Here is an 11,903-nt window from a genome sequence, read left to right as displayed (position 1 = left end):
TGCAGCAGCATCTGGTTGGTGGTCCTCCCAGACGTTAGTTCAGGATAAACTATTTTGTGGGGTTTTGCAGAGATGCAAAAAGACTATTTAGTCTCTCTGGGGCACACTTTTTACAAAATAATGTGGTAAATGTATAGGATGAATTATAAGGTAAATATATTGAAGGTAAGTAAAGATTTTTTCGTTAAAACTTAACTTTTATTAATGATATACAGACGAAAATAATGATAACTAAATGAGAAAAAAATTAGTTAAAAATTGTATTAAATAAACTGTCTATGTCAGGCATGAATGAAAAGACGTTTTTCAGAGCGAAATTATCGTTTTCCTGTTCTGTGATATAGAATCATGAATCCATAATAGATATTAAATGGAACAGAAATCAGGCTTTGTGACTCCAAGAGCCCATAGGATACCTTATTGAGTATTAATTCAATGATACCAATCTACTAAAAAATAGTGTTGAGTATAAAGAACCAGTCACTTCTGCTTTTGCCTATCTGTTTCCATCGAATTGGCAATGAGAGAGTCTGTGCGCCAAATTTATCTGGTTTTGAAAGAAGAAAAGTACACTTCTGCTTTCCTGGGTAAGTATATAGATAGCTCGTCCCTCACGTTACAGTACCTGGTATTCCCAGAGGGTCTCCCCTTCTGGTACTGACCCGGCCCAACACTGCTTGGATTCCAAGATCAGATGAGATTGGGCATGTCCAGTGTAGTATGACTGTAGCAGAAGTTATGTGGGACGGGTTAATGTTTACATGGATTTACCCAAATTGGATGAGAGAGTGTATTGAAAATGAAAAAAAGGGGATAGCCGAGGAGTACAGGTGGTCTGTGATTGATAAAATAAATTAGTATTACGCTTCTGCTGTCCAAAAGGGAGCCTCTGTTGCTATTATGAGCATTGCAGAGAAACAACCTTAGATTATGGATGAGAGAGTGTAAGAAAAAAGAAGTAACATAGGTTCTTCACAATCTCAAACCTTAAAGACACCGAAAAAACCAGTTGTCTGTTTATCCAGTTTTATAAGCAATAATGTAGAATAGACCAATTGTCTATTTCTCCAATATATATGAAGTAATATGCTGTTTCTTCAAACTCAAAGAAAAGTTATCCAATCACAAATTCTACTTCGGAGCAGAAAGGGAGAAAGAATAAGGTTCACAAAACTATCCAAATTGTTTGTCTGAATGAAACTCACTAAGAGGGGATTGTATCCCAAAGGTTACTACTGTATGTAACAGTAATGTGTCTATTATTATAGAATAACATTTGTAACAATCCAGTGTCTAAATGTAACACGGTGACCTATAACACTGGAAACATCAAAGTATCTCTTGCTGTATCAAAATTTAAGTCACAGAATCAACTGCATAGAACATGCACTGTCAAAGCATATAAAGTAATAACTACAGCACAATTATTTCAAAGAAAGATTTTAGCAGTATCCATTCTCAAATTTAGCCCAGCATCAAAAAGATATAGCACAGCAGTTTATATCGTCTGAGACATTAACCAATATCAGAGAATTTGAATACATATAAAGTGTTTAACTGCAGCACAATTGCTTCAAAGAAAGATGTCAGCCCTATGGATTTTCAAATTTAACCCAGCGTCAAACAGTATAGCACCATGGTTTATGTAGTCTGAAACATTGACCAATATCAGAAAATTCGGATACATGTAGTAAATCAAAATCTTATCAGAAAATATTGGATATCAGCTGCGGCAGATTGATATATAGGGTCTAAAAATTACCTGCATCAGAAATTGAATTGCCACTTGTCTACATACTATGATATGGTCATATAGCTTGCAAACACAGACAATTATGGTGTACAGGTCTCGAAATGTCAGCAGTGTTGCTATATGTAAGTCTCAGTACCTGATTGCTAACAGTGCAGGACTCTATGTCAGGTTCTAGTCCCACAGATTATTGCGTTCCCTGGGAATACCAGGTACTGTAACATGAGGGACGAGCTATCTATATACTTACCCAGGAAAGCAGAAGTGTACTTTTCTTTTTTCAAAACCAGATAAATTTGGCACACACACTCTCTCATTGCCCACTTGTTGAAAAAAAGCCAACAGCCTAGAAGTACTGAACGAATAGGCAACATAATTCTTAGCAGCACACCATGTGAAGTAAGAGTTGCAGACCCTGTAATAAATCCGTGCAGAAGCCGGCTTGCGGGCCTTCAACATAGTTTGAATGACCGCCTCTGTGAATCCCTTGGCCCTCAGGAGTGAAGCTTCAAGAGCCACGCTGTCAAAGCCAGTCTGGCCATGTCCGGATAGACACAAGGGCCCTGAACGAGGAGGTCTGGGCATTGAGGAAGTAGAAGACGACGCTCTATCGATAGACCCTGCAGTTCTGAGAACCAATGCCGTCTGGGCCACAATGGAGCGACTAGAAGTACTGTAGTATTCCCCTTTCTCTTACGTCCTAGAGGATGCTGGGGACTCCGTAAGGACCATGGGGTATAGACGGGCTCCGCAGGAGACATGGGCACTCTAAAGACTTTAGAAGGGTGTGCACTGGCTCCTCCCTCTATGCCCCTCCTCGAGACCTCAGTTAGATCCTGTGCCCAGAGGAGACTGGATGCACTGCAAGGGAGCTCTACTGAGTTTCTCTGAAAAAGACTTTTGTTAGGTTTTTTATTTTCAGGGAGCACGGCTGGCAACAGGCTCCCTGCATCGTGGGACTGAGAAGCAGACCTACTTAACTGATAGGCTCTGCTTCTTAGGCTACTGGACACCATTAGCTCCAGTAGGTCGGAACACAGGTCTCATCCTCGCTGTTCGTCCCGGAGCCGCGCCTCGTCCTCCTCACACAGCCGGAAGATAGAAGCCGGGTGAGTATAAGAAGAAAGTAGACATCACAGGCGGCAGAAGACTTCAGATCTTCACTGAGGTACCACGCAGCGGTAACGCTGCGCGCCATTGCTCCCATATTCACACACACTGACGGCACTGTAAGAGTGCAGGGCGCAGGGGGGGCGCCCTGGGCAGCAAGAATTATTAATAAATAAGAATATTTAAAAAAAAACGCCAGTATAAAGAATTTGAGCGGGACCGAAGCCCGCCATTGAGGGGGCGGAGCTTGATCCTCCAGCACTGACCAGCGCCATTTTATCCACAACACACTGCAGAGAAGCTGCTCCCCGGACTCTCCCCTGCTGATCAAGTACAGAGGGCAAAAACGAGGTGGGAGGGGCACATTTAATTGGCGCAGTGAGTGTATTATTGATCTATAAAAGCGCTGTACAGACTGGGATTTTGTTTCAGTGTCCAGTGGCGCTGGGTGTGTGCTGGCATACTTTCTCTCTCTCTGTGTCTCCAAAGGGCCTTATTGGGGGACTGTCCCCATATTCATCCCAGTGTGTGTGGGGGTGTCGGTACGTGTGTGTCGGCATGTCTGAAGCGGAAGGCTCGTCTTGGGAGGAGGTGGAGCAGATGATTGTGGTGTCTCCGTCGGCGCCGCCGACACCTGATTGGTTGGATATGTGGAATGTTTTAAATGCAAATGTGACGTTATTACATAAAAGATTGGATAAAGCAGAGTCCAGGGAAAAAGCAGGGAGTCAATCCATGGCTTTGACTGTGTCACAAGGCCCTTCGGGGTCTCAAAAACGTCCCCTTTCCCAGGTAGCAGACACTGATACCGACACGGATTCTGACTCCAGTGTCGACTATGATGATGCACGGTAAAACCCACGGGTGGCCAAGAGTATTCATTATATGATTATGGCTATAAAAGATGTTTTGCATATCACAGAGGACCCCTCTGTGCCTGACACGAGGGTATGCATGTTTAAGGAAAAGAAACCTGAGGTAACATTTCCCCCATCTCATGAGCTGAACACCTTATTTGAAAAAGCTTGGGAAACTCCAGACAAGAAACTGCAGATTCCCAAGAGAATTATTATGGCGTATCCTTTTCCCTCACAGGACAGGTTACGGTGGGAATCCTCGCCCAAGGTGGACAAGGCTTTGACGCGGTTGTCCAAAAAGGTGGCGCTACCGTCTCCAGACACGGCAGCCCTCAAGGATCCTGCTGGTCGCAGACAGGAAACTACCTTGAAATCGATTTATACACATACGGGTGCCTTGCTCAGACCGGCAGTAGCGTCGGCATGGGTGGGTAGCGCAATTGCAGCATGGGCAGATAACTTGTCATCTGACATTGACACCCTAGATAAGGATAGCATTTTATTGACCTTAGGTCACATTAAAGACGCAGCGTTATATATGAGAGAGGCTGCGAGAGACATTAGGCTGTTGGGTTCAAGAGCTAATGCCATGGCAATTTCTGCTAGGCAGTCCCTGTGGACCCGCCAATGGATGGGTGATGCCGATTCAAAGAGACATATGGAAACTTTACCTTACAAGGGTGAGGTTTTATTTGGCGAGGGCCTCGCGGACCTGGTTTCCACAGCTACCGTGTGTAAGTCTTCTTTTTTGCCTTATGTTCCCCCACAGCAAAAGAAAACACCTCAATATCAGATGCAGTCCTTTCGGTCGCATAAGTTCAGAAAGGGTCGGGGCTCTTCCTTCATCGCCAGAGGTAAAGGTAGAGGGAAAAGAACGCCTGCTACGACTAGTTCCCAGGAACAAAAGTCCTCCCCGGCTTCTACAAAATCCACCGCATGACGCTGGGGCTCCGCTGAGGGAGTCCGCGCCGGTGGGGACACGTCTTCGACTCTTCAGCCAGGTCTGGGTTCAGTCGGATGTGGATCCTTGGGCGATCGAAATTGTATCCCAAGGCTACAAACTGGAATTCGAAGAAGTGCCTCCTCGACGATTTTTCAAATCGGCTTTGCCAGCTTCTCCCCCATGGAGGGAAATAGTTTCAGCTGCCATACAAAAGCTGTGTCAACAACAAGTGATTATCAAGGTTCCCCTGATGCAACAGGGGAAAGGGTACTATTCAACCCTATTTGTGGTCCCAAAGCCGGATGGCTCGGTCAGACCCATTCTGAATCTAAAATCCCTGAATCTGTATTTGAAAAAGTTCAAATTCAAGATGGAATCTCTCCGGGCAGTGATCTCCAGCCTGGAAGGGGGGGATTTTATGGTATCACTAGACATAAAGGATGCATACCTTCATGTACCCATTTATCCCCCTCATCAGGCGTACCTGAGATTCGCTGTACAGGACTGTCATTACCAGTTTCAGACGTTGCCGTTTGGCCTTTCCACGGCCCCGAGGATTTTCACCAAGGTAATGGCGGAAATGATGGTGCTCCTGCGCAGGCAAGGAGTCACAATTATCCCATACTTGGACGATCTACTGATAAAAGCGAGATCGAGAGATCAGTTGCTGAAAAGCGTGTCGCTCTCCCTGAGAGTGCTGCAACAACACGGCTGGATTCTAAATCTACCAAAGTCGCAGTTGATTCCAACGTCTCGGCTATTATTTTTGGGCATGATTCTGGACACGGAAGAGAAGAGGGTTTTTCTCTCAACGGAAAAAGACCAGGAACTCCAGAACATGGTCAGAGACCTGCTAAAACCAAAAAGAGTGTCAGTTCATCAATGCACTCGTGTACTGGGAAAAATGTTGGCGGCCTACGAGGCCATCCCCTCCGGCAGGTTCCATGCAAGGACGTTTCCGTGGGACCTTCTGGACAAGTGGTCGGGGTCCCATCTACAAATGCATCAGAAAATAAGCCTGTCCCCCAGGGCCAGGGTGTCTCTCCTGTGGTGGCTGCAGAGTGCTCACCTTCTGGAGGGTCGCAGGTTCAGCATTCAAGACTGGGTTCTGGTGACCACGGACGCGAGCCTCCGAGGATGGGGAGCAGTCACACAAGGAAGACATTTTCAGGGACTATGGTCAAGCCAGGAGGCTTGTCTACGTCAACGTGCTGGAATTAAGGGCCATATACAACGGCCTACGGCAAGCGGAGAATCTTCTTCGCGACCTACCCGTTCTGATTCAATCAGACAACGTCACAGCCGTGGCTCATGTAAACCGCCAAGGCGGGACAAGGAGCAGAGTGGCAATGGCGGAAGCCACCAGGATTCTTTGCTGGGCGGAAAATCATGTAAGCGCTCTGTCAGCAGTTTTCTTTCCGGGAGTGGACAACTGGGAAGCAGACTTCCTCAGCAGACACGATCTCCATCCAGGAGAGTGGGGTCTTCATCAAGAAGTTTTTGCAGAGATAACAAGTCGTTGGGGACTTCCTCATATAGACATGATGGCGTCACGCCTAAACAAGAAGCTTCGGAGGTATTGTGCCAGGTCAAGGGACCCTCAGGCAGTGGCGGTGGACGCCCTGGTGACACCCTGGGTGTTTCAGTCAGTCTATGTGTTCCCTCCTCTTCCGCTCATCTCAAAAATATTGAGAATCATAAGACGAAAAAGAGTGCAGACAATACTCATTGTTCCGGATTGGCCCCGAAGGGCCTGGTATTCAGATCTTCAGGAAATGCTCACAGAAGATCCGTGGCCTCTTCCTCCCAGGGAGGACGTGTTGCAGCAGGGGCCCTGCGTGTTCCAAGACTTACCGCGGTTACGTTTGACGGCATGGCGGTTGAACACCAAATCCTAGCTAGGAAAGGTATTCCGGGGGAAGTCATCCCTACTCTAATCAAAGCTAGGAAGGAGGTAACGGCGAAACATTATCACCGTATCTGGAGGAAATATGTATCTTGGTGTGAAGTCAGGAATGCTCCTAAGGAAGATTTCCACCTGGGCCGTTTTCTCCACTTTCTACAGACAGGGGTGTATATGGGACTGAAGTTCGGCTCCATTAAGGTGCAGATTTCGGCCCTATCAATATTCTTTCAGAAGGAATTGGCTTCTCTCCCAGAAGTCCAGACTTTTGTAAAGGGAATGCTGCACATCCAGCCTCCTTTTGTGCCCCCAGTGGCACCATGGGACCTTAATGTGGTGGTACAGTTCCTTAAATCACACTGGTTTGAACCTCTTCAAACGGTTGAATTAAAGTTTCTCGCTTGGAAAGTAGTCATGTTGCTGGCCTTGGCATCTGCAAGGGACACTGGCTGACATATTATATACTGCGGAGGCTGTATATTAAAAACACCCCGCCAGTATAAAGAATTTGAGCGGGACCGAAGCCCACCGTTGAGGGGGCGGAGCTTGATCCTCCAGCACTAACCAGCGCCATTTTCTCCACAACACACTGCAGAGAAGCTGCTCCCCGGACTCTCCCCTGCTGATCAAGTACAGAGGGCAAAAACGAGGTGGGAGGGGCACATTTAATTGGCGCAGTTAATGTATTATTGATCTATAAAAGCACTGTACAGACTGGGATTTTGTTCCAGTGTCCAGTGGCGCTGGGTGTGTGCTGGCATACTCTCTCTCTCTGTCTCTCCAAAGGGCCTTATTGGGGGACTGTCCCCGTATTCATCCCAGTGTGTGTGGGGGTGTCGGTACGTGTGTGTCGGCATGTCTGAAGCGGAAGGCTCATCTAGGAAGGAGGTGGAGCAGATGATTGTGGTGTCTCCGTCGGCGCCGCCGACACCTGATTGGTTGGATATGTGGAATGTTTTAAATGCAAATGTGACGTTATTACATAAAAGATTGGATAAAGCAGAGTCCAGGGAAAAAGCAGGGAGTCAATCCATGGCTTTGACTGTGTCACAAGGCCCTTCGGGGTCTCAAAAACGTCCCCTTTCCCAGGTAGCAGACACTGATACCGACACGGATTCTGACTCCAGTGTCGACTATGATGATGCACGGTAAAACCCACGGGTGGCCAAGAGTATTCATTATATGATTATGGCTATAAAAGATGTTTTGCATATCACAGAGGACCCCTCTGTGCCTGACACGAGGGTATGCATGTTTAAGGAAAAGAAACCTGAGGTAACATTTCCCCCATCTCATGAGCTGAACACCTTATTTGAAAAAGCTTGGGAAACTCCAGACAAGAAACTGCAGATTCCCAAGAGAATTATTATGGCGTATCCTTTTCCCTCACAGGACAGGTTACGGTGGGAATCCTCGCCCAAGGTGGACAAGGCTTTGACGCGGTTGTCCAAAAAGGTGGCGCTACCGTCTCCAGACACGGCAGCCCTCAAGGATCCTGCTGGTCGCAGACAGGAAACTACCTTGAAATCGATTTATACACATACGGGTGCCTTGCTCAGACCGGCAGTAGCGTCGGCATGGGTGGGTAGCGCAATTGCAGCATGGGCAGATAACTTGTCATCTGACATTGACACCCTAGATAAGGATAGCATTTTATTGACCTTAGGTCACATTAAAGACGCAGCGTTATATATGAGAGAGGCTGCGAGAGACATTAGGCTGTTGGGTTCAAGAGCTAATGCCATGGCAATTTCTGCTAGGCAGTCCCTGTGGACCCGCCAATGGATGGGTGATGCCGATTCAAAGAGACATATGGAAACTTTACCTTACAAGGGTGAGGTTTTATTTGGCGAGGGCCTCGCGGACCTGGTTTCCACAGCTACCGTGTGTAAGTCTTCTTTTTTGCCTTATGTTCCCCCACAGCAAAAGAAAACACCTCAATATCAGATGCAGTCCTTTCGGTCGCATAAGTTCAGAAAGGGTCGGGGCTCTTCCTTCATCGCCAGAGGTAAAGGTAGAGGGAAAAGAACGCCTGCTACGACTAGTTCCCAGGAACAAAAGTCCTCCCCGGCTTCTACAAAATCCACCGCATGACGCTGGGGCTCCGCTGAGGGAGTCCGCGCCGGTGGGGACACGTCTTCGACTCTTCAGCCAGGTCTGGGTTCAGTCGGATGTGGATCCTTGGGCGATCGAAATTGTATCCCAAGGCTACAAACTGGAATTCGAAGAAGTGCCTCCTCGACGATTTTTCAAATCGGCTTTGCCAGCTTCTCCCCCATGGAGGGAAATAGTTTCAGCTGCCATACAAAAGCTGTGTCAACAACAAGTGATTATCAAGGTTCCCCTGATGCAACAGGGGAAAGGGTACTATTCAACCCTATTTGTGGTCCCAAAGCCGGATGGCTCGGTCAGACCCATTCTGAATCTAAAATCCCTGAATCTGTATTTGAAAAAGTTCAAATTCAAGATGGAATCTCTCCGGGCAGTGATCTCCAGCCTGGAAGGGGGGGATTTTATGGTATCACTAGACATAAAGGATGCATACCTTCATGTACCCATTTATCCCCCTCATCAGGCGTACCTGAGATTCGCTGTACAGGACTGTCATTACCAGTTTCAGACGTTGCCGTTTGGCCTTTCCACGGCCCCGAGGATTTTCACCAAGGTAATGGCGGAAATGATGGTGCTCCTGCGCAGGCAAGGAGTCACAATTATCCCATACTTGGACGATCTACTGATAAAAGCGAGATCGAGAGATCAGTTGCTGAAAAGCGTGTCGCTCTCCCTGAGAGTGCTGCAACAACACGGCTGGATTCTAAATCTACCAAAGTCGCAGTTGATTCCAACGTCTCGGCTATTATTTTTGGGCATGATTCTGGACACGGAAGAGAAGAGGGTTTTTCTCTCAACGGAAAAAGACCAGGAACTCCAGAACATGGTCAGAGACCTGCTAAAACCAAAAAGAGTGTCAGTTCATCAATGCACTCGTGTACTGGGAAAAATGTTGGCGGCCTACGAGGCCATCCCCTCCGGCAGGTTCCATGCAAGGACGTTTCCGTGGGACCTTCTGGACAAGTGGTCGGGGTCCCATCTACAAATGCATCAGAAAATAAGCCTGTCCCCCAGGGCCAGGGTGTCTCTCCTGTGGTGGCTGCAGAGTGCTCACCTTCTGGAGGGTCGCAGGTTCAGCATTCAAGACTGGGTTCTGGTGACCACGGACGCGAGCCTCCGAGGATGGGGAGCAGTCACACAAGGAAGACATTTTCAGGGACTATGGTCAAGCCAGGAGGCTTGTCTACGTCAACGTGCTGGAATTAAGGGCCATATACAACGGCCTACGGCAAGCGGAGAATCTTCTTCGCGACCTACCCGTTCTGATTCAATCAGACAACGTCACAGCCGTGGCTCATGTAAACCGCCAAGGCGGGACAAGGAGCAGAGTGGCAATGGCGGAAGCCACCAGGATTCTTTGCTGGGCGGAAAATCATGTAAGCGCTCTGTCAGCAGTTTTCTTTCCGGGAGTGGACAACTGGGAAGCAGACTTCCTCAGCAGACACGATCTCCATCCAGGAGAGTGGGGTCTTCATCAAGAAGTTTTTGCAGAGATAACAAGTCGTTGGGGACTTCCTCATATAGACATGATGGCGTCACGCCTAAACAAGAAGCTTCGGAGGTATTGTGCCAGGTCAAGGGACCCTCAGGCAGTGGCGGTGGACGCCCTGGTGACACCCTGGGTGTTTCAGTCAGTCTATGTGTTCCCTCCTCTTCCGCTCATCTCAAAAATATTGAGAATCATAAGACGAAAAAGAGTGCAGACAATACTCATTGTTCCGGATTGGCCCCGAAGGGCCTGGTATTCAGATCTTCAGGAAATGCTCACAGAAGATCCGTGGCCTCTTCCTCCCAGGGAGGACGTGTTGCAGCAGGGGCCCTGCGTGTTCCAAGACTTACCGCGGTTACGTTTGACGGCATGGCGGTTGAACACCAAATCCTAGCTAGGAAAGGTATTCCGGGGGAAGTCATCCCTACTCTAATCAAAGCTAGGAAGGAGGTAACGGCGAAACATTATCACCGTATCTGGAGGAAATATGTATCTTGGTGTGAAGTCAGGAATGCTCCTAAGGAAGATTTCCACCTGGGCCGTTTTCTCCACTTTCTACAGACAGGGGTGTATATGGGACTGAAGTTCGGCTCCATTAAGGTGCAGATTTCGGCCCTATCAATATTCTTTCAGAAGGAATTGGCTTCTCTCCCAGAAGTCCAGACTTTTGTAAAGGGAATGCTGCACATCCAGCCTCCTTTTGTGCCCCCAGTGGCACCATGGGACCTTAATGTGGTGGTACAGTTCCTTAAATCACACTGGTTTGAACCTCTTCAAACGGTTGAATTAAAGTTTCTCGCTTGGAAAGTAGTCATGTTGCTGGCCTTGGCATCTGCAAGGGACACTGGCTGACATATTATATACTGCGGAGGCTGTATATTAAAAACACCCCGCCAGTATAAAGAATTTGAGCGGGACCGAAGCCCACCGTTGAGGGGGCGGAGCTTGATCCTCCAGCACTAACCAGCGCCATTTTCTCCACAACACACTGCAGAGAAGCTGCTCCCCGGACTCTCCCCTGCTGATCAAGTACAGAGGGCAAAAACGAGGTGGGAGGGGCACATTTAATTGGCGCAGTTAATGTATTATTGATCTATAAAAGCACTGTACAGACTGGGATTTTGTTCCAGTGTCCAGTGGCGCTGGGTGTGTGCTGGCATACTCTCTCTCTCTGTCTCTCCAAAGGGCCTTATTGGGGGACTGTCCCCGTATTCATCCCAGTGTGTGTGGGGGTGTCGGTACGTGTGTGTCGGCATGTCTGAAGCGGAAGGCTCATCTAGGAAGGAGGTGGAGCAGATGATTGTGGTGTCTCCGTCGGCACCGCCGACACCTGATTGGTTGGATATGTGGAATGTTTTAAATGCAAATGTGACGTTATTACATAAAAGATTGGACAAAGCAGAGTCCAGGGAAAAAGCAGGGAGTCAATCCATGGCTTTGACGGTGTCACAAGGCCCTTCGGGGTCTCAAAAACATCCCCTTTCCCAGGTAGCAGACACTGATACCGACAAGGATTCTGACTCCAGTGTCTACTATGATGATGCACGGTTACACCCACGGGTGGCCAAGAGTATTCATTATATGATTATGGCTATAAAAGATGTTTTGCATATCACAGAGGACCCCTCTGTGCCTGACACGAGGGTATGCATGTTTAAAGAAAATAAACCTGATGTAACGTTTCCCCCATCTCATGAGCTGAACACCTTATTTGAAAAAGCTTGGGAAACTCCAGACAA

At 47.7% G+C, this 11,903-nt stretch overlaps 1 pseudogene; it reads right to left on the bottom strand.

Annotated features, from left to right (window-relative positions):
* Nucleotides 1–613: 613 nt before the first annotated feature.
* LOC134913060 (5S ribosomal RNA) lies at nucleotides 614–732 on the bottom strand (annotated as a pseudogene).
* Between the last annotated feature and the right edge of the window lie 11,171 nt (nucleotides 733–11,903).

The sequence above is a fragment of the Pseudophryne corroboree genome, chromosome 4 (genome assembly GCF_028390025.1).
Source record: "Pseudophryne corroboree isolate aPseCor3 chromosome 4, aPseCor3.hap2, whole genome shotgun sequence".
Lineage (NCBI taxonomy): Eukaryota > Metazoa > Chordata > Amphibia > Anura > Myobatrachidae > Pseudophryne > Pseudophryne corroboree.
Note: the sequence above shows the minus strand (reverse complement) of the source record. Positions and strands in the feature narration are given on the sequence as shown.